The sequence below is a fragment of the Myxocyprinus asiaticus genome, chromosome 23, assembly GCF_019703515.2.
Source record: "Myxocyprinus asiaticus isolate MX2 ecotype Aquarium Trade chromosome 23, UBuf_Myxa_2, whole genome shotgun sequence".
Taxonomy (NCBI): Eukaryota; Metazoa; Chordata; class Actinopteri; order Cypriniformes; family Catostomidae; genus Myxocyprinus; species Myxocyprinus asiaticus.
The window spans coordinates 18,338,477-18,361,639 of record NC_059366.1 but is presented as its reverse complement, the minus strand read 5'-3'; the positions used below and the strand labels follow the sequence as shown (position 1 = coordinate 18,361,639).

Here is a 23,163-nt window from a genome sequence, read left to right as displayed (position 1 = left end):
CAGCTGAAGATACCTAAAAAACTGAGATCTGGGGATCCCAAAATATTGAACCAAATTTTCAAAGGATCTTATCACACCACTCTCATAAAGATCACCGAGTGTATTAACCCCCCTCGCAATCCACTCTGACCAACAAAAAGGGGACTTATTAATGCATAGTTTGGGGTTTAGCCATAGGCTTGAGGCAACATTTAGATAAATATCTGAATTAAACACTCTGGACACTTTTGTACATACTGAGTGCAAATGTGAAATAACAGGATGTGATTTAACTTCTCTGGTTAGTTTGATGGAAAGGCTTTGCAATGGCAAAATAGGGGCAAGAAGTTCTTGTTTAATGCAAAACCAGGGAGGGGCTCTTTCAAGTGGAAGCGACCAATGAGCTAAATGTCTGAGAACGAATGCATAATAATAAAACAGAATCTTGGGTAGGCCTAGCCCACCTTTGTCCATCGGCCTATGTAACTTATTAAAATTTAACCTGGCACGCTTACCATTCCAAATGAAGAACTTCGCTATGCTATCAAATTGCCTGAAATAAGAGAGGGGGACATCTATAGGGAGAGATTGTAACAGGTAGTTGAATTTTGGAATACAATTCATTTTAATTACATTAACCTTCCCAATCATCGATAAGTGTAATGTAGCCCACCTGTCCACATCAATCGAAAACCTTTTTATTAAGGGATCAAAATTAACTCTGACTAAATCAGACAAATTTGCTGGGAATAAAATTCCCAAATATTTAATGCCCTGTTTGGGCCACTGGAAGGCGCCTGGCTGGAAGGCCGTTACTGTACTGTACCGACAGTACGCTGTCAAAGCCAAAGCTTCGGATTTAGACCAATTGACTTTGTATCCTGCAAACTTCTAAAAGGAATGAATAATTTGTGGAGGCAAGGCATAGATCTAGTGGGGTCGGAGACGAATAATAAAATATAATCTGCGTAAAGCAGAAGCTTATGCGCCACACCTCCCGCCGTCACCCCTAGAAAATCACCATCCTTTCTTATCGCGGCTGCTAATGGTTCCAGGGCAGGACAGAACAATAATGGGGAAAGAGGGCATCCCTGCCGGGTGCCCCTATCCAGAGTAAAATAATCTGAAATTAGTCCATTTGTTAGTATCGCTGCTACAGGGTGTCTATAAAGTAACTTAATCCAACCAATAAAAGTATTCCCAAACCCATACATTTCCAAAATCTTAAAAAGATAATCCCATTCTACCATATCAAACGCCTTTTCGGCGTCAAGTGAGATGGCAGCGACCGGAGATTGATCATTCGCTACTGACCACATGATATTGATGAACCGCCTAATGTTATCAGAAGAGTTACAGCCCCGAATAAACCCCACCTGATCTATATGTATAAGAGATGTCATAACTTTACTTAATTGGTTAGCCAGAATTTTTAACAAAATTTCTACATCTAACTGGATCAGGGAAATTGGACGGTAACTTTTACACTCGCTTGGATCTTTGTCCTTTTTAAGAATCAGACTGATCCAGGCTTGTGTCATGGTTGGCGGGAGCTTTCCATTCTTTAATGATTCCGTATAAACTTCTAACAAAATTGGAGCCAGTTCTGTAGCATAAGATTTGAAAAACTCAGCGGCAAAGTTGTCAGGCCCTGGAGCCTTGCCTGTAGGCAGGGCCTTAATTACCTCATCAAGCTCCTCCAAGGTTATCTCAGAATCAAGATAATTTTTTTGCTCAGTCATCAATTTAGGGAGTTCTAATGGTTCCACAAAGTTTCTAATATCTTCATCAGTAGACGAAGATGTGGAACTATAGAGATCAAGGTAGAATTCTTTAAAAGCATTATTAATATCAGTGGCCGAGGTAAATATTTCACCACCAGCATATTTCACTGAGGGAATGGTAGAAAAAGACTCTCTCTGCTTTATATATCTAGCCAAACGTTTTCCTGCTTTGTCCCTCGACTCAAAGTATGACTGTCTTGCCCTGAATAACCAAAACTCCACTTTCTGTGACAAAATAGTATTATATCTATAATTCAATCGGGTTAATTCTTTGAGGCCATCAGACAACAAACGGCGCTGCAGTTCTGCCTCTGCACTTTTAATATTTCCTTCCAACTCCAAGAATTCTCGAGCTTTGGATTTTTTGGTGAATGAGGCATACTGTATGATCCGACCCCTAAGAACCGCCTCAAGTGCCTCCCAAGCCACGCCCACAGAGGATACTGAGGACCAGTTAGTTGGTCTCCATATAAACATTGATTTCAGTCTTTAACATTTGTTGGAAATCAGGATTTTGCAAAAGGGATACATTAAAGCGCCAACTATATGATTTATTTTTCTCTATATGTGGCAACACCTCTAAACTCACCAGGGCATGATCCGAGACTAAAATGTTTCCAATTACGCAATCAACAACAGATGAAATGAGGGATTTAGATATATATATATATATATAAAACAATCTATTCTAGAATAAATCTTATGGACTGATGAAAAAAATGTATAGTCCCTACCAGATGGGTTCAAAAGTCTCCAAATATCTGTAAGACCAAGATTTTACACATCCTGTGAAGCGTCATTGTTGCTCTAGGGGGTTTACACACTTTTGCTTCACTATGATCAAGGACTGAGTCCATCAAAAGATTAAAGTCTCCTCCCAATATTATATCATGAGGGGTGCCAGCGGCTTGCAACATCCCTTCAAGATCTAAAAAAAGCCCTGATCATCAGCGTTAGGTGCGTAAATATTAGCCAAAATAAACCTTTGCTCCTGAATTTCAGCTAAAACAATAATTACGCTCCCTAATTTATCTTTAATCTGTTTGAGACATTTGAATTTTAGATGCTTATTTACCAATATAATGACTCCCTTGCTCTTACTTGAGCCAGCACTAAAAAAAATGTCCACCCCATATCTTCCCGAATTTTTCAGCTTCCTGCGGGAAGAGATGTGTTTCTTGAAGAAACACTATATCATATTTCTTACGTTTAAGAAAAGTAATAACCTCCCTTCTTTTTATAGGGTGCCCCAACCCATTCACATTCCATGTGGAGAGAGACAATCCACTCATTTTAACAATTGACATTTTGATATAGTAGAAAAATAAATTGTGTCAAAAATAAAATAATACAGACCACATTAATCAAACTCCGAACTTCCCCCCGAACAAAACAAACAGAAAAAAGAAAAACGTGCGCATAAACCCAGCGCATGACAGCGCCAACCGGAAACGATCCCTCTAAACTCAAAAGGTCCATGAACACCCACAAGCCCCCACGACAACTTTGCCATCGGAATGTACAATTTTGCCTCACATTTGTGAGGCAAAATTACATAACAGAAAATACTTTGTAAAATAAACCCCAGCCAATAGGCAGAATGAACACAAAGAACATGTAGATTCATTCACAGAACTGTCTCAAAGGTGTGATCCTCCACAAAACAAATTCCAGCCGATATAAAACCGTTCAGATTCCTCAGACAGACAAACGAATGATCAGTGAGCCAGCTGTTATGAGTTCAGCAGATGACGTAATCATTCCAGTGTCCCGTAAAAATGCTCAACAAAACAAACTCCAGCCAGCAGGAGGCATAAGCACAAAGAACGAAAGATTAATCCCCAGCTGTTCCAAAAGAGTGTTATTCAACAGAACATACTCCAGCCGCTAGGCGGAACCAACACAAAAAGAAACAAATCCGGCATCCCGGTTCCCCGCATAAAAGTATATACCATGACTTACTCAATCCGTCAACTTTATAAAAGACATCCTTTGTGTAAGCAGTATGTAGATATTTTGCGGTCATCCGTAGTGTCCACTCTCAAACTGGCCGGAAACTTCAATGTAAAAGTGATCTTCCGTCAATGCAAAAGTTTCTTTAAGGAAAAGTGTTATTCACAAAACAAACTCCAGCCACTAGGCAGAGCCAACACAGAAGGAAACCAAAATGACGCCCAGATTCCTCAAAAGCCAAAGTAAGTACAGCGAGTCGACCCACTCACATGAGAAACATCTGATGGTTTACTCACCCATTGATTCTATAAAAGACATTGCCTGATTGGGACATGTAAATACTTTGCGACCATCCTTCGCTTCTATTCTCAGCTTGGCCGGAAACATCAATGCAAAAGTGATCTTACGTTGATGCAAGAGTTTCTTGCATTCCCTGAACCGATCGGGTTTTTCTCTTGTCGAACTCGCAAAGTCCGGGAAAAAGAAAATATTATGATTCCTCTAAGAAAGCTTTCCTTTGCTCCTCGCCTGGCGCAACACAAGATCTTTATCGGATGATCTCTAGAAATCTGGCCAGAATTGATCGGGGCCTGTCTCCCTCAGCAGATCTGCGAGCAGGGACTCTGTGAGCTCGCTCGATTTCCAGCTTGTGGCCTGTTGTGTCGAGCAGACTCGGGAAGAGCTCGGGATTTCACCATATCTCTGCCCTCCTCATCCATATAAATGTGAATATCACCACCTACTCTGCAGGGCTGAGAATTTAAAAGAAAAAGGATATAAATATTGATCTGTTTCTCACACACATCTATCATATTGCTTCTTAAGACATGGATTTAGCCATTAGAGTCGTATAGATTTATTTTATGCTGCCTTTATGAGCTTAATGGAACTTCAACATTTTGGTACCCATTCACTTGCATTGTGAGGGCCAACAGAGCTGAGATATTCTACTAAAAATCTTTGTTTGTGTTCAGCAGAAGAAAGTCATACACATCTGAGATGTCAAGAGTGTGAGTAAATGATGAGAGAATTTTCATTTTTGGGTGAACTATTCCATTAATATAACTTTTTTTGAGAAGAGAGAAATTACCTATAAAGGAGAGTGATGTCCTCTACAGATGCCAGACCATAGAGCAGCTTATCTTTCTCCTGCGCAAGAGTAGCAGAGATATACCTCTGGAACATAATTTCCCAGCTGTGTGGTGATCCCGAGTTCTTCATTCCGTAACGGTACACCAGCAACCGCAAGTTGACAGCTACACTGCTGCTCCCCCAATCAGACAAATAGCCTCTTTTCATACATAAACTCTTGAATGGACTTCTAATGAGTTCTTGTATAAATGTGCTTACCTTATTGTTTCATCAATCCATTTATTGAAAATGTCAGAGGTTTGGCTGAGAGCCTCCTCATCACCCATCTGACATACAATGCCCAAAACAGTCTCTCTCAGCAGACTGTGCAAAAAACCACAGAATTCAGTTTGTCTGTTTGAATGCACATAGATTGCATACACATGCATACAGGCCTGAGTACATACAGTGCATGATAATAACCATGCAAACTATTCAGCATACAGTATGTATAAAGAACATATCCAGCATATTAACTCTGAGGTACGTATCTAGTTTAAAGGAATAGTTGCAACCCAGTCTCATGACAAGTTGTAATAATTAGTATGAGATGGCAAAACTGCAAGAAATCATACACATTGGCTCATGCAAAAACTTACTTTTACACCCATAGAGAAGTTTAATTCCTAACCCAACCCAACCCTAAAACTTTGGGAGTTTGATAAATCCTTTACGTGTGATGTAGGACATTTTTTTTAGTTCTGCAAAAAATCACTCACCGTTCTGTTTGGTTTCCCACGTCAACCCACCCAAGCTGTCTGTAAATCTTCCACACATGGTACTGGAAAAGTGTCTAAACACAGATTATGAAGAGGAACAGAAGATATGAAAATGAACTTCTTGCAAACATTCATATGAGTAAAATAAGCTTTAAATCTTACAGTGAGAAGAAGGTTACATTTCAACATTTTACAGTATAATACAATGACAGTTATGTCTTTCATAAAAATGACCTTTTAAACAATGCTCTCAAAAATATTAACCCAGGCGTAGGGAATCTACCTGGAATTTGGGGTACAGCACTGGATCATCAGCCAGCATTTCTCTCACATAGGAGATAGAAGTGAATACCCAATTGCACACAATATAATCTGTTTCATTGACCAAATATCTTGTCAAATTGAAGGCATTTCCATAATCAACAATATCTGCCCTGTTAAAATGCCCAACAAAAGTCATGGCATCAGTATTTCCATCATTATCTCTGCTTTAGACTTCCATTTCATCTCTCATCATGACCATTTGTAGTTGTGCTATGATAAATATATTTTAATATGGGTAACACTTTACAATAAGGTTCCTTTTGTTAACATTTGTTAACAACATTAGTTTACACGAAATACCAATGAACAATACTTTCAAAGAGTTTATTCATCTTAGTTAATATTAATTTCAACATATACTAATACATTTTTTTAAATCAAAAGTTGTATTTGTTAACATTAGTAAATGCACAATGAACTAACATGAACTAACAATGAAAGATTGTATTTGTATTAACTAACATTAACAAAGATTAATAAATGCTGAACAAAATATATTGTTAATTGTTTGTTCATGATCCCTAATGCATTAACTAATGTTAACAAATGGAACCTTATTGTAAAGTGTTATCCATATTATGTAATTTACTTTTAATTGTCATCCAGCTCATATTGAAATAAAAAGCTTTTTTGCAGTAGGAAAATGTTTGTACCAACTCATCGTCCAAATGCAAAAACATCATCAATGTAACTGCTTCGGTCAGTTGCAACATACACCTAAACAAAGATAAGCATTCTGTAGGTTATTATATTAAGTACTAACAGTATTTCTATTATTTACAGTTCTTTTAGTGAAAGGAACATGAATGACAATACCAGATAATCTGTGAGAAGCTGCTCGCCGATAGCGATCCACACACTTTCATGGTGATTTACTCTGTAAAAGCCCATGTGGTCTTTGTTGACTTTGATGAGCCCATTGGTGGCAGGGGAATAGCCAGTAATATCTATCTCTGATTAAACAGAACAATGAGAGAAATTACACAGTGGAACATCTAAGTTAAGAACTTGAAAGGATGGGTCATTATAATTTTTTTTAATTCTGTCATTTACACACCCTCATGTTGTTCTAAAACTCTATGACTTTGTTTCTTGCACAGAACACAAAAGCAGATGTTAGGCAGTACAGTATAGTGTCAGTCACCATTCACATTCATCACATCTTTTTGAGAATGAAGCTGTCATTCAGATTAAAATCTCCTTTTGTGTTCCACAGAAGAAAAAGTCATAAGGATTTGAAATGACACAAGGGTGAGTACATGATGACAGAATTTTCATTTTTAGGTAAACCGTGCCCGGGCCGAGAGAATTCACGCACGTCGCTGAGTTGCCCAAGCGCATCCAGCGGGAGAGAGATAAAAGGAGCTGGGGATGCCAGAGAGAGAGAGAGAGAGACACGCACGCAGCAGTGTTTTGTGTGTGCACTTTTGTTATGTTTCAGTTCAGTGTTTTATGCTGAATTAAATTCTTTTTGATTGTTAATCCGGTTCCTGCTTCCTCCTTTCCTGCTTAACGAGAGGCTTGTCTGCCACACTGGTGCCAAAACCCAGGAAGGAGGAAGGATGCTCTGTCGTGGCGTCCTCACCGCTGTCGTCCGTCAGGAGAAGGAGGAACCGCTGCTGTCCGCCAGGAAGCAGAGGAGCTGTTGCAGTCCGCCAGGGGACAGAGGACTCACTACCATCCACCGGGAGGCGGAGGAACCGCTGCCGTCCGCCAGGGGGTGGAGGAGTGGCAGAGAACCAGTCGACAGTGTATCCGGGGACCGGCGAGCCACTTTTTTTGTCTCTCTCTCTTCTCTCCCTCTCGTTCTGTCTCTCCTGCTCGCTCTTTCTCTCTTCCCTCTCCCTCCCCTCGTCTCTCTCAGTTTCCCAGGAGGCGGGGAAGGCCTGCTGGAGGAAGGACGGACAAAAGGGCAACACCTCCCTCTACAGGAAGGGAGGGGGGTGGGGGAGTAATTCAGGCCGGAGGTCTCCCTGACCTGAATATGGTGGTGGAGGAGTGTGATGGGGAGGGGGGCGTGGCCAAGCCGTGATGACGCACACCTGGTGCTGAGTTGACTAATCAGTGGGAGAGAGTTGGGGGGGGGGGGGGGCCGGAGACGCCAGTGAGAGAGAGAGAGAGAGAGAGAGAGAGAGAGAGAGAGAGAGAGAGAGAGAGAGAGAGAGAGAGATGCACGAAGCTGCGTGTGTGCGTCTGTTTGTTTTGCAGTTTGTTATGTTTGAGTTCAGTTTGTTATTAAGGTTTTACGTTGACTGTTCAGCTGGTTCCCGCCTACACCTTGCCCATCTAAAGAACCCCATTACACTATCCCTTTATCAAATTCCTTAATGAGTATGTTTACATGCACAGTCCTACACAGATTATCTTCGTAATGCGACAACATGTAAATTCACGTACAGTAAACGTCTAGCAGAGAGCATGTTCTTTTACTTGGGGAAAGATTATAAACCACTGATAATTAAAATCCCACATAAATGGTTTTCGGTGTCAGGTTTTTAAAATGAGCACATTTTTGATACACATTTTGATTTTATTAGTTACTGCTGTGCATGTACTGTATACACATTGAGTGTCAAAAGGTTTGAGCGTATGATTTTTACCTGTAGAATTAGTGTGTGCTGGCTGCTAAAGTCAAGCAGTAAATCTCAGAAAGTTTTTCCACTGATACATTAAAATAACCCAAAGAATATGTCAAATTTAGTCCAGAATTTATTTAGGCAACCATGACAGGTCACGCAGAGCTCAGGGAGAAAACCTAGGATCTTAGAACGTCTTTACAATCAGACCAGATCACCTAGAGTTTAGGGCAACAATTTGTTGTAAAAGAGTGACAACAGTCCAGATAAAAAGTTTACCATGTAGTCTAGTATCATTATTTTTATTATCAGTCTGCAAGATACCCTGAATATGAAATGTTCGAGGAATCGAAACGCTGGTGCCGTAACAGCCTTATCTGGAACCCTGGATTTCTATTGTCTGATACAGACTGGTTGCTGTTGTAATAATAATATAAAAATGTTTTTACCTGTTTGTCCTTTATCAAATAAGATGGAATCATTTTTAGAGTTCAGTGAGCTCCATTTCACAGGAATTATCCATTTGTAGCTGTGGGAACCAAATGAAAGAAGCAGAATCAAACACTGGGGTCAGCTCAATAGCTCTGATTTGAGAAGAAAAGTTTTTTAAGAAATTATTATTAGTGATTATTTTGAAGATTTTGCCAGGCCTACAGAAGGGTATTATACTGTATGTAATATCTAAAGAATATTATAGAGGATCTACAGAGGGATGGTTGTGATTGGGTCATAATCAGGCAGATATTGGGAGTGCAGGACTCTCAGGCTCACCCCAGGGGAGTTGTGGGCTGACTGGGGTCCACCATGGGGTCCAGTAGAAACCTGGTCTGGAAGAGTTTAGCATGAGCGCCTGTAGTAGTCAGACTCAGCATCGGATAACCCACTTGTTTGGTCCATGTGTCCATAATTTCTGCCACTGGTAAGCCACTCTCCTTAAGAATGTCCCAAGAGGAATTAGAGCTTAAATTCTTAACACTGACTTATGAACATTTAGAAAACTTGACAATAATAGACAAAAACCTCAAAATACTAGTGGCAATGTATGACTAACCTTTTTTATTTACATCAGCCAAGGCTTTCCAGAAGTCTGCTGTCTTCGCATTCTGGAAGGGGAAGGCTTTCAGATATCTCTATGGTGCAAAAAAAAAAAAAAAAAAAGAATCTTATTTAAGATGTTAATGTCTAGTTATAGGAAAATACATGCAAAATAAGAAATGTGGTGTCTTACTATACATCCATCCCTAAACGTGATGCTCCCTATAACATTGAGTGAGATAACAACATCGTAGAACAAACACCAAAACATAATGTTTGAGGAATATCAATACACTATTGCAATTATACATGCATTCTGAAGAGACTTGATAGAGATGTAGTCACTAGAAGCAGCATCACTGACATTACCTTACATTGCTGTATGAGATGGCATCGAACACAGATGTGATCTCAGCAGGGGTGGACACATCCACAATAATAGGATGGGAGGAGAGAAGTGCATCATCAGCCATGACAGGAAATACATCATCGATAAGCATGATGTCACGCTGAGAACAGAGAGAAGGGCACATACAGCACGATATATAAGATCCAAATGACATTCAAAAATTATCAGCTTCAATGTAATATCACTGGAAATTTTGCCAAAAGAGAGGGAGAGTGACTGCCCACTTTTCCCAGTATGTTTGGCTCTAGAAGTAATTTTCCCATTCATTTTCTCCATATGACTTTCAAAAAATTCTTCAATAGAGTTCTGAACCAAACCAACTAACTCTAAGAAGAATCACACATACATAAACTTTTATTTGAAAAAAAAAAAACGAATGTTGCGTTTTATTTTGCAACATATTGGAAGAACTTGCAGACTGACTGTGCTTACCATTCCCCAGTCAGGCTCTGCCTCTTCCACTCCCACATATTCAAAGAAACTAGCAAAGCCCTCATTGAGCCACAGGTCATCCCACCAGTCCATGGTCACAATATTTCCAAACCACTGCAGGTAAAAGACAAAACACAACTCTTTAAACTGTAGACCCCAATATACATCATGTATATTTACTGATGTTGCAAAAGAGGTTTTTGTTCTTTGGTCTGATATATTGTTGTATTTATATTCTGTGAAATAGAGAAAGCCAAAAGATGTGTTTATGAGTTATAGCTAAAGGTGGTGAGTGTAATTTCTGTGCCACTAACGTCATCAAACAGAACAGCAAAAAAAATTTAAAATAATAATAATAATAATAATGACTGTCTACCATTGTTTAGATAGTCCCACCCCAAACTTTCCATTCGTTTTGCCAATGCTGCTGTGTTGGGCTGGTAGGGATGCTCAAACAAACAGAGCAACGTTTGAAAGCCCCACAATCTCACAGTGTTTACACTTTTCTGGGAAATCCACCTACAATTATAGTGTCTCTGCACATTAAGCTGGGAATGGAGAAAGTATTGTAACATCCAAAAAAAAATGACATCACCTTTAACACGTCACATACAGAATATGAATGGAGCAAGACTTCTTTAACTACAGCTATTAGCACTCAAACACAACACTCAATCAGGCTGTTAACTCTTGGTTTATAAAGTTTAAGCTCCCCATTGAAACCCTTCAATAAACTGTTTTGGAGACTGAGGGAGCAGGGGAATGTACCTCAATAGGCATGTTGGACAGCGCTTCATATGCACTGTCATGGGTGATGGAGATTGTGTAGGTGGCCTTTTTGTTTGGCTCATCAAAACAAGCGAAAGATTTACGAGCGTCCGTGGGTTCATGGTCTGTTGCAGTGATTTTCCTGTAAAAGATCAGAGAGGGATTCATAAAACTCAACCAGTGGTTTACATTGACTTCAGTAACCATATGTGGGGAAAGCCCAACTGCAGCTACATTTACATTAATATCTTAACAAGTCTAATTAAGACTAAATGAAATCCATTGCCTGTTCTATGTGTGTACAACAAAACTGATTTTGGAGGCTTCTGAGACATTGCCCAAGTGCTTTGAAACAAAAATAATGTCAATCACTGATCATTTATAAACCTACTGTATTCCTGATGGTATGAATATGATTATACAACAGTTAATTATGGTCCTCTAATTTATTGCCCAAGTGGCATTCCAAGAGTGCTGATATTTAGTATAACAGCACAGGGGTGTTGCACTGCTTGTATTAGTCTGCTTATATGTGTTTATGGCATTCCAGACCAGAGTATGTGAGTGGTGTGGAGCTTAGTTGTGTGAATGTGCACGAATGTGCGCACAGCACCATATAAAGCAGCTTTTTCTCCAAACTAATATGACTAGTCTTCATCTCCAGAGATTGTGCATCATTTTAAACAGATTTTAAAAAAATACAATTCTACAATTACTATTTCTTTCTTTTTAAAAGTTTAGCTATTAGCACAAAAAACTGCACATCAGTGAGCAACACCAGTAAATAGAAGTAATTGTTAATCTGATATTCTGATAAAATACACAAGGATATTAACAGAACTGGAATTGCCATTGTAAGTTGAACTATTGGTGTCTCTCAGATCTCAGACTGGAAAAGAATTGCAAAGGATAATAGAGTTAAATGCTGTATACTTCATGGTTCAATAAGCTTTAGTTGATTGTAAAGCCTGAGTTGATGTGTTCTTACTATCTGGCACCTCTCCACTTTTGTTCTAAGAAATGAGGGTCCATGTCAGTTTAGTGCTTTCTCACTATTCCCAAATCATATAATACTGTACAGAATTGTGAACACATTCCCACATCAATAACAACCCTTCATGCTGGCGTGCTGAGACATTAGGAGCAGTGTGCATTTGAGTATGTTCCATTTGGATAAGTTGAATTGATCAGTTACCAAAAGAAATAAAAGGCAACAGCTTGGCAATAAATAAATAATGAAAATAATTGCACAATGATTTACAATTAAGCGTATCATTGTAATCTCAGCAGGATTTTTCACCATTTTTGATATGTCCCTTAGAGACTTTGATTCATATTTCTGTGGAGCAAAGGTCTCAGACTGCTCCTCGCCTAAATAAGTTTTAGCAGAGAATGATTTGTATCCATCTTTGGGACATGCTTTCATATGGTAAAAGGTTGTGTTGAATTAGTGTGTGCTGGCTGCTAAAGTCAAGCAGTAAATCTCAGTAAGTTTTTCCACTGATACATTAAAATAACCCAAAGAATATGTCAAATTTTGTCCAGAATTGATTTAGGCAACCATGACGGGTCACGCAGAGCTCAGGGAGAAAACCTAGGATCTTAGAACATCTTTACAATCAGACCAGATCACCTAGAGTTTAGGGCAACAATTTGTTGTAAAAGAGTGACAACAGTCCAGATAAAAATTTACCATGCAGTCTAGTATCATTATTTTTATTATCAGTCTGTAAGATACCCTGAATATGAAATGTTCAAGGAATCGAAACACTGGTGCCGTAACAGCCTTATCTGGAACCCTGGATTTCTATTGTCTGATACAGACTGGTTGCTGTTGTAATAATAATATTAAAATTTAATAATTCCTTGCTATTTATTAATCAGTTTGGATGCTGACTAATTACACCACACAAAGTTCTACAACAGGGGTCTTAAACCTTTTATAGCCTTAATAGACAAAGAGATGGAGCTGCACCCCTTGTTGCATGCCATATATTGAATAAAACTGAGAGTTGCATTTTGAGCTTGGAGTATCATAACATGCATATAGTATTAAAATAATCACTACTGAGGTGCAGAATCACATATTTGTACATCACATTTAAATTCCATTTAACACTTTACTTTTAGCTTAACTTTAGCTTTGGTTGAAGTTAACCTAATACTGTACTGTATTTTTGTGTAACATATAAAAAGAGAGAGATAGGGCTAGTTGTCACACTGAGATGTTGTCACAAGGGCTATATCTCAGTAACAATAAGATTTAGAGTCAAAAGTCCAATTACAAATGTGTTTTCTACAGTGGTGATTTTGTATGTTGGTGTTAAACACCTATTTCAAAACCTTCTTAAATTAGAAAAATTAAATACATTTTCATATTCATCATTTATTCATCATATTTCATCAAATTTATGTTAAAGCTCTTGGGTAAACAAATGAACACAATCACACCACATTGGCATACATTCAGACAAGGGTCAGATTATAGTATGGTAGTGTTACAGTGTAATAAAGGCAGATTTTCTCTGAAAGGTTTAAATGTCTTCTAAAGACAAAGGCATTTTTTATGAAAGTCTGGTTGGTGCTTGTTGTCACATTTTTATCACATGTGTTTTAAAAGGATAGTTCACCCAAAAATGAAAATTCTCTCATCATTTACCCACTCTCATGCCACGCCAGATGTGCATGCCTTTCTTTCTTCTGCAGAACACAAATTATGATTTTTAGAAGAATATTTCAGCTCTGTAGGTCCATACAAGTGAATGGGTGCCAAAATTTTGACAATCCAAAAAGCACATAAAGGCATCATAAAAGCAATCCATAAGACTCCAGTGTTTTAATGCATTTCTTCAGAAGTGGTATGATAGGTGTGGTTGAGAAACAGATCATTATTGCTAGAAATTATTTTCCCTGCCCAGTAGGGGGTGATATGCATGAAGAATGTGAATCACCAAAAACACAAGAAGAAGAATGTGAAAGTTAGAGTTAAAGTGACTGAGCAGGGGGGAGAATTTGTTGTAAAAAGTACTTAACTATTGATATGTTTCTCACCCACACTTATATCACTTCAGAAGACATTGAATTAACCACTGGAGTCATATAGATTACTTTTATGCTGACTTATGTAATTTTTGGAGCTTCAAAATTTTGGCACCCATTCACTTGCATTGTATGAACCCAAAGAGCTGAGAAATTGTTCTAAAAATCTTCATCTGGGATGGCATGATGGTGAGTAAACGATGAGAGAATTTTCATTTTAGGGTGAACTATTCCTTTAAATGTCATACATTTATTCAATTTATTGGTTACAATATTTGTTGGCCAAAACATTTTTTTATATTTTGATATTTTTACATGTAACCTTTTCCAGTTTTATTGTTTCATATATAATTTTGCACCTCACGACTATTTCAGTTTTTTAAATTTGCTGAAAAATCTATAATAGGCTGTTTAATGCAGGCATAAATTTAAAGACAGGCATAGATTTTGTTTTGGTGGTTGTAATGCTGGGGTAATGGAGGACCCCACAATGTCCACATGAAACCTATGTCACTGGTTTAGTGAAAGGTCCAATTGTCACAACTTATATACCCATATAGTGTGACATGCCCTTCTATTGGAGTATGTTGGCACAAAAGGTTAATGTGTGTTCAGTGAACTGTATCTTTTTTTCCTGGGCAATTATGGTAAAAATTTTCAATATCTTTTTTGTAGCCAAGACTTTAAGGTATGTGGCTAGGCAGAAATTGACTTTCAAAAATGAACCTTCCATGAAGTAAAAAGTGACAACCAGCCCCGGTCTCCCCCATATATATGTATGTTTTTTTTCAGACAAAAATTAGTTTGAGATCAAACAATAATTGACGGACCCCCTGTTTAAGTGCCTTTGTTCTGCAATATAGATACTGCATGTGACACTTACTTGGTAACTCCATTCTCCTGATAAGTAGTCCTGTAGAAACCAACAAGAGAGCCATTGAGCCAGCCCTGGAAGTGAAGAGTGAGGATGTAGTGTTCGCCTGTGCCAGGTAGTGGCTCGGCTGCCTCCACCACCACGTACTCCTGTGGTTTGTAATCAAAGCATTTCTTCACCCCATCAGAGGTTAGGCCAGATGAGTCATTGCACTGTAAATTGGGCACTGCAGTGACAAAAGTCTCTTGGATGTGGAGCCACAGGTGTGAGCTGGACTGCCTCAGGTACAGATGGATGGACACACTCCCGGTGTAGATGTCTGTGTTGAGATCTGGCTCCAGATGCAGCTCATAATGGAATGGTTCTATATAGTCAGGCAAGCAGAAATTGCTCCAGCCACCATTTGTGTTGTTGGAGGGTTTGCAGGGACCCCGGTCAGCTGATGGTGGAGGTGTTGGGGGTGATGGTGATGGTGTTGGTTTGGTTTCCTCTTCTGATGAGGAGGTCTTCTGGCTCAAACCCACCCCGAGCCCCACAGCAACACCTGTCACTATGACGACTACGCAGATGACAACAGCGTGTGTCTTGCGGATACAGTAATGTTTTTCTTTCTTTTCAAATTCCAGGCTTTCCATGGCAAGCAGTCACACGCGGACACAAAGTTAGAATGTGTACAAACACTCAAAGTTCACAGAATGTCACAACACTTTGAACTCTCTCCTGTGCAACACAAACACACACACGCATTCAATCCTTACACTTCCTTTCGCCTCTAAAGACAGAAAACATTTGCATGTGTATCCCCAAATTTGTGGACATATGCAGTCCCACACACACTCAGACAGGGCAGCCTGTGGGAGGGAGGCACAGAGGTTAAAACAGGAGTTAAGTTTCAACAGTCAAAAATGGCTTAGATGCCATGCGGTTGTCCACACCAGGAGGTGATCCCAAGTTATAGTGTGGCACTAAATCTCAGGCAGATAGCAGGGATAGATATGGGACAGAGGCTGATTTTGTACCATCCTTCAGTTAAACATAAATCAAAATATGTTAATCACCAGTCAGAGAGGAATGATCACAAATAAGCATCAGAGCGAAAGAGGGAGAGATGTGGGGGGAGGGAGGCACAGGAAAGAACAGTAAAAATGGAATGGGTGATTAAGAGGAGAGGACAGGAGTGGGACTTCTGGGAAGAAATAGGGAATGTTATGAGGGTGTTTCAGTTGTAAGTGATTACATTTCGTCCACTTTGTCCATGTGTTACCAAAATCCAGGATTCAAAATGTAAATTACAGTGTGACTAATTTTGTCAGACACTAAACTCCACAGCAACCATAAATGGTTCTTTTAAAACACAACAATTTACATTCGAATGGACACATGTTGTAATCAGAGAACTTGAATGTGGGATATCTACTGTAAACACAATCGCTCCTTGTTGCTGGCATGGTTTTAGACAAGAAACACATATGCAAACTTAAAGGGCTAGTTCACCAAAAAATGGAAATTCTGTTATCATTTAGTCACCCTTACGTCGTTCAAAAACAGTGACTATTTTTCTGTGGAAAGGAGATGTTAGGCAGGATGGCAGCCTCAGTCAGTGGCGCCTGTAGTTGTACGAACGTATGCACTGTGTATATACCATGAGCTCTCAGAATAATTCAGCAATAATGACAAGTGTCACGTCTTTCTGTTGGCTGTTTAAAAGAACTAGCAATGACTGATTCATGAATGTCTAATTCTTTTGAGTTGGTTCTTTTCAGTGAATTGGCCAAATGAGCTTGCAAAACAGTCTGAATCGACTCATGATTGAGTCCAGTTCATTTGGACCGCTCTTACGGAATCATTTGGAGAGGTTGGTTTCTCCCACAGTAAAACAGTAGGCTATCGGATATTTGTGAACACAGAGAACAAACAGCGCTGGATGAAGTGGACATCTACCTACAATAAAATAAAAAAAAAAAAAGGCTGTCTTTTTGAGAGGTAACTTTGAGAACAAGGGGCTGTTCACACTGAATGTGTTTTTGTAATGTAAACATTCGCTAGATGAATGTCTTTTGGCAGTAGCGTCACATTTCACTGTGTTTTTAGCATCTCTCACAGGTGTGTTGCATTTTTAGACACCGTTTCAAGTTAAAAAAAAAGAAGTCAACTGTTAAAAACGTCAAGACACCTGCATTCTGCTCTATACGTTGCGCTGCGTCTTGCTTTTTTAGCACGAGAACTTGTTTGTTCTGACCGGTTACTGTCTTTTAGAAATGCTTTAGCCAATAGTTAAATGAATACTACACATCTCCCCAAAAAATAAAAAAATGCTTCTCTCAAAATCATCAAAATTGAACAGTTTGGTGTTGTTTTTGCAACAAAAAAAATATCAACAGGGGAACATGCCCCCGGGCCCCCCTAGATATAAAGGCATATATTTGCCAGATTTCTGTGCGTACCTTCAGATGAAATGCTGCTGGCACCCATGGCCTCAGTCGCCATTCACTGCCATTGTATGGGGGTGGGGGGGGGCATTCTGTCTATGTCTTTTCCACTGAAGAAAGTGGGGTTTGACATAGATATAGATGTGGAGCTATAAAGTTCAAAACAGAATTATTTAAATGCTTTATTAATATCTGTGGCAGAAGTAAATATATTGCCTCCAGAAGACTGATGGAAAAAAAAAAACTCTCTCTGTTTTATGTATCTGGTAAGTGGTTTCCCTGCCTTGTCCTCCAACTCAAAGTATGTCTGTCTACTTCCTGTGACAAAATAGTATTGTACCTATACTTAAGCTGAGTCAATGCTCTAAGACCACTGGATGACATTCTGCGCTTCAGCTCTGTTTCAGCACTTTTAATATTATTTACAGTTCTGTGAATTCCTGTGCTTTGATCTTTTTAATGAACCAGGCATGTTGTATGATCCGCCCCCTAAGAACTGCCTTAAGTGCCTCCCATGTCACACCCACAGAGGACACTGAGGACCAGTTGGCTTCTACATAAAAACTGACTTCTGTCTTTAACATTTGTTGAAATGCTGGGTCCTGTAGAGGGGATGTATTCAGTAGCGGTTCTAGCTTGTATGACGCCCTGGGCGAAACCCGCTTCAACACGCCCCCAAAGTTGTTGACGGGAGGGGGGGGTCTGTGTGGGTGCCTTGTACCCCCGAAATCTCATTGGCCACCCTGTGGCCACCCCAGAACTGATTGGTAGTTCATCATGTTCATCAGCACAAGAACGAAGAACCAAGAGAAACACCTGTCAGTCAAAGATGACATCTCAGGTCATTTGTTGATTTAGAGTCACACTGACCCATGGTCAGTTTTATATTTCTGACCATGATAGTAGTGGTGGGACTGAATCTGTGTGAGCTGATCTTTGATCAGTGGGGGGAGGGGCAGGCCGCAGGCGGCCAGGCAGGTGCCGCAGGTCGCGGGAAGCGGGTGCCAGGTCTGGAGTATAACGGTCGTTCAGAAGCACGAAGCTGACACGAGCTAGCGTCCACCTCCATCTTCCAAGGAGTTGACGACGACGATTTGTGGTCAAAAAGAAAGCTGTTACTTGAGAGATACGTTCATCTAATCTAACGTTTAATTTATCCCGAATTTCCATCTGAATGTGAAAACATTCATGTAGCATGTTAACAGTAGCTAGGTTAAAGAGTAAGCTAGACCCTACACCACATTCAGCATGTTATCTTGATATTGACATGAAATATAAAATGCCATGTTTTCTGATTTAATGACAGAGGTGTGTAAAGCGTTTTACAGATGTATATGTTCAGTAGCTAAAGTTATATATATATGGCTAACCTGTGTGTGAAATGGAAGGGTTTGTGCTGTGACTGTACTTTAAGTCTTTACATGAGTTATTTATGAGCTCTTTATGTGTATTATTGGTCAGTCAGACCAATAAAATCTTCAAAGTTTTTATACCTTATTTGACATTTTAAATATGCAGAGGCAGGGCAAATTGCACTTAAATGCCGCAGATGATTTGACTAACTATTGTATTTGGTAATATTCAAAGTAACTGAAGATATCAGAACATGTGTAAAATAAACCTGTGTAGACACTGTAAATAGAGTTTTGTTTTTTACTGTATTCAGAGCTCAATCTGCAATTTTGGGGTTTCCAGACAGACACCTATAAGCCCTCGTAGCCAATTTCACACACTGATTTGTACCCAATTTAACAATATTTCTGCTGGACAGTGCAATTATAGCTAATAAATGAATGAATAATTGATTGAATGATTGATTGAATTGCATTTCCCCCAGGATAACAGCTATGAAGAGAACCAAAGATATTCAAATCTTTTTCTTCAAAAAAAGAAAAGAGTCAGAACCAGCCGCAGCTACTTCCAGCAGCAGTGGAAAAGCCCACTCACTGACTGGATACAGCAGTGATCAGTCAGCTCCCCCTGCACAGCACGGTAAGTCATGTTTAGATATTCCCTGTGACTTCTGGATGAACATATATGAATTTGCCATGTACTCTTACATTCAAGTTGTCACTCAGGTACAATCATATGATCAAATATTGCTGCAGCAGAAGATTAGTTAAAAATAGTTTTAATATAAATCATCACACACACACAAAAACACACACACACACACAAATATCATCCTAGCTCCACCGGCAATGCAGAGAGAGTGAGAGAGTGTACAAAGCAAAAGACAGAGAAAAGCCTCCAACCTGATGTCTCTTTGTATTCAGACACTGCAGCTTCAACTTCAGTTGACTGGCCACATTCACAACAGAAAGTTGTGGGAGATGAGTGTGATCCAGGAGTGTCTGGAGCACCACCTGCCTCACCTCACAATAGTATGTCAAATTCAGTTGCTTCCTTTTCTGAGTTCCATGAATAGTTACTTGTTTTTTGTGCTCATATTTGATTTAATTTAAAAAGGGTTATCCACTTTTGCTCAGTGTATGATATTCATTTGCTAATACAGAGCAAACCCACACTTTAGCATACACAATATTATTAATATCTCAATACAGAACATAAAAAGATACAGGAAGAAAAGTCACATCAATGTGTCCATGAGCAAACTATGAATGTGATGGTTATTATTTTTATCAGTTCAGGTTCTTCATCTAGTGGGGAAAGTGATTCTAATGACATTACAAGAGGTGATGTTGACACCATTGATGAAGAGGCTCTTCAGGCTATAAAAGCACATGCTGCTCCACCAAGACCTCACGGTATGTTTTGACATTATGAGTGCCTTCTATGTAATTATCACGGAACAAGTTGTAATACTGACTGTTACTTAACTTTGTAACTAATCCTTTTGAATGTAATTTGAATGTTACATTCTTGCTCATATGACATGCCTTATAAAATGATGTAACAATGCATTTATACATGTAACGTTGTTGGCTGCTGACAATGATGGCAATGACGAAGACGTGAAGATGAAGAACCCAAGTGCAATTTATTTATAAACGTGATAACCAGTAACCCTAACTACAAACGTGATTTAACAAAAACATGAACTTGACATAAACTAGACTTGACTATGGCTTGGCTTGACTTGACAACAAAACAACATTCACATCCAATACTTGACCACTAGACAATGAAAACATGAGGGCTTAAATACAAGACATGGGAGAACAAACAGAACACATAACAAGCTAATTAAACAATAAACCAATGAAAACATGACACATGTACATGGAGGGAAAACAGAAATCACATGACAAGGGAAACAGGAACACATGACATGAAACAGGAACTAGAATTTCAAAATAAAAGACATGAATCAACAAAATACACCTGACATATCCCCCCCACTAAGGGGTGGCTCCTGACACCCCAACACAAACAAAACACGTAAAACATGACATAAATTCAAAGTTCTGTAGGGAGCTGGGGGGGGGGGTGTCTTGAGGTGTGGGGCGTGGCATGGCAAGAAAGGGCGAGGGGCATGGGACCAAGGCAAAGTCCATGGGGGGTGGAGCCATGAGAGGCTCAAGGGGCAGAACCATGGAAGGCGGAGCCGTGAGAGGCTCGAGGGGCGGAACCATGGAACATGGTGCCCGGAGAGTAGCCAAAGACTCAAAGGACCAGGGTGGAGCCAATGGCAGGGAGGACCAAGGCGGTGCTGGAGGCTCGGAGGAGCAAGGCGGAGCTGAGGGATCGCAAGACTGAGGTGGAGCTGGTGGGACTGAGGACCAAGGTGGAGCCGTAGGGAAGGAGGTCCCCGGTGAAGCTGACAGATCGGAGGGACGAGGCGCAGCCAGAGGATCGGAGAGCCAAAGCGGAGCCAGGTGACCGACAGACCAAGGAGGAGCTGGAGGGACGAGGGACCCCGGCACAGCCGACAGGCTGAAGGACCATAGTGGAGCCGAGGGAATGCTGAGCTGAGGCAATGTCGAGGGACCGACAGACCAAGGCGAAGTCCAGGGCTTGGAGGGTCCAGGCGGGATCGGAGGGCCGAAAGTTCCCCTTGCCTGCTCAGGAGAACTAAGGGTGGGTATAAGGGTGGGAACCATCTCCAGGTCCCACTGCTCAGGTGTGGTTATGACATGGCATGGAGCAGGCTGAGGCGTTGCTGTGATGTGGCATGGAGCAAGCTGAGGCGTTGATGTGACGTGGCATGGAGCAGGCTGAGGCGTTGATGTGACGTGGCATGGAGCAGGCTGAGGCGTTGATGTGACGTGGCATGGAGCAGGCTGAGGCATTGCTGTGACGTGGACCTCTGGCTCGGCGGCGGCAGTGACGTGGACCTCTGGCTCGGCGGCGGCCGTGACGTGGACCTCTGGCTCGGCGGCGGCCGTGACGTGGTCCTCTGGCTCGGCGGCGGCCGTGACGTGGACCTCTGGCTCGGCGGCGGCCGTGACGTGGAACTCTGGCTCGGCGGCGGCCGTGACGTGGAACTCTGGCTCGGCATCCGCCTCCCCCACAGTGAATGTGGAACCAATGATCCGTAGGGCGAGGTCGATATATTGAATCAGGCTGAGGGAACTGCGACCGCCAGGCATCAAAAAAGAAATGGACTCATTCAATCCAAATCTGAAACAGTCTTTGAGGGCAACCTCATTAAAGTCCAACTGGCAGGCTAGACCGCAGAAGTCCTCGACATAGTCCTCCAGGGGACGATTGCCCTGACAAAGGCGCAGAAGTAAAACTGCTGGGTTCATGGGTGGTCAAGTATTCTGTAACGTTGTTGGCTGCTGACAATGATGGCAATGACGAAGACGTGAAGATGAAGAACCCAAGTGCAGTTTATTTATAAACGTGATAACCAGTAACCCTAACTACAAACGTGATTTAACAAAAACATGACTTGACTATGTCTTGACTATGACTTGACTATGTCTTGACTATGTCTTGACTATGTCTTGACTATGTCTTGACTACAAAACAACATTCACATCCAATACTTGACCACTAGACAATGAAAACATGAGGGCTTAAATACAAGACATGGGAGAACATAAACCAATGAACAAACAGAACGCATAACAAGCTAATTAAACAATAAACCAATGAAAACATGACACATGAACATGGAGGGAAAACAGAAATCACATGACAAAGGAAACAGGAACACATGACATGAAACAGGAACTAGAATTTCAAAATAAAAGACATGAATCAACAAAATACACCTGACAATACATTGCACCAGTTAGCCTCACAGTGATGGACTGATTTTGATTATTATTTGCAGATGTTTCACAGTCCAGAGCAGCAGGTCCAACACAGCCTCATCTGAAAGTATTTCCTCGGACACTGCAAGGTAACAGGAAGAGGTGCTTCCAGAGTGTCTGGTATCAAATGGTATCCATGGCTTGAATATTCTCAAAGCCAAGACTCTGCCTACTGTTATGCATGTAGGCATTTCTCTCTGCCAAATACCCCAGCATCTGTGTTCACATCACAGCAAGGCTTCAATCGTTGGAAAAAAGCAATGTACAGAGATGCTGGGTTCAAAGCACATGATAAGTCAGAGGGTCATGTCAATGCTATGTTTGCATTGGGGTGAGCACAAGAAGGCAGTACTCACTAACTTCTCCATACGTGATGCCATTAATGAGGCATACAAGAAGGCGCCTCAATCAGTTATCACCTGCAATTTTGACATGTATCTTTTTATGATTTTACAGTATACCTAATGTTATACGCAGATTAATTCT

At 40.4% G+C, this 23,163-nt stretch overlaps 1 pseudogene; it reads right to left on the bottom strand.

Annotated features, from left to right (window-relative positions):
- Window positions 1–4,802: 4,802 nt before the first annotated feature.
- LOC127414326 (glutamyl aminopeptidase-like) lies at window positions 4,803–15,658 on the bottom strand (annotated as a pseudogene).
- Between the last annotated feature and the right edge of the window lie 7,505 nt (window positions 15,659–23,163).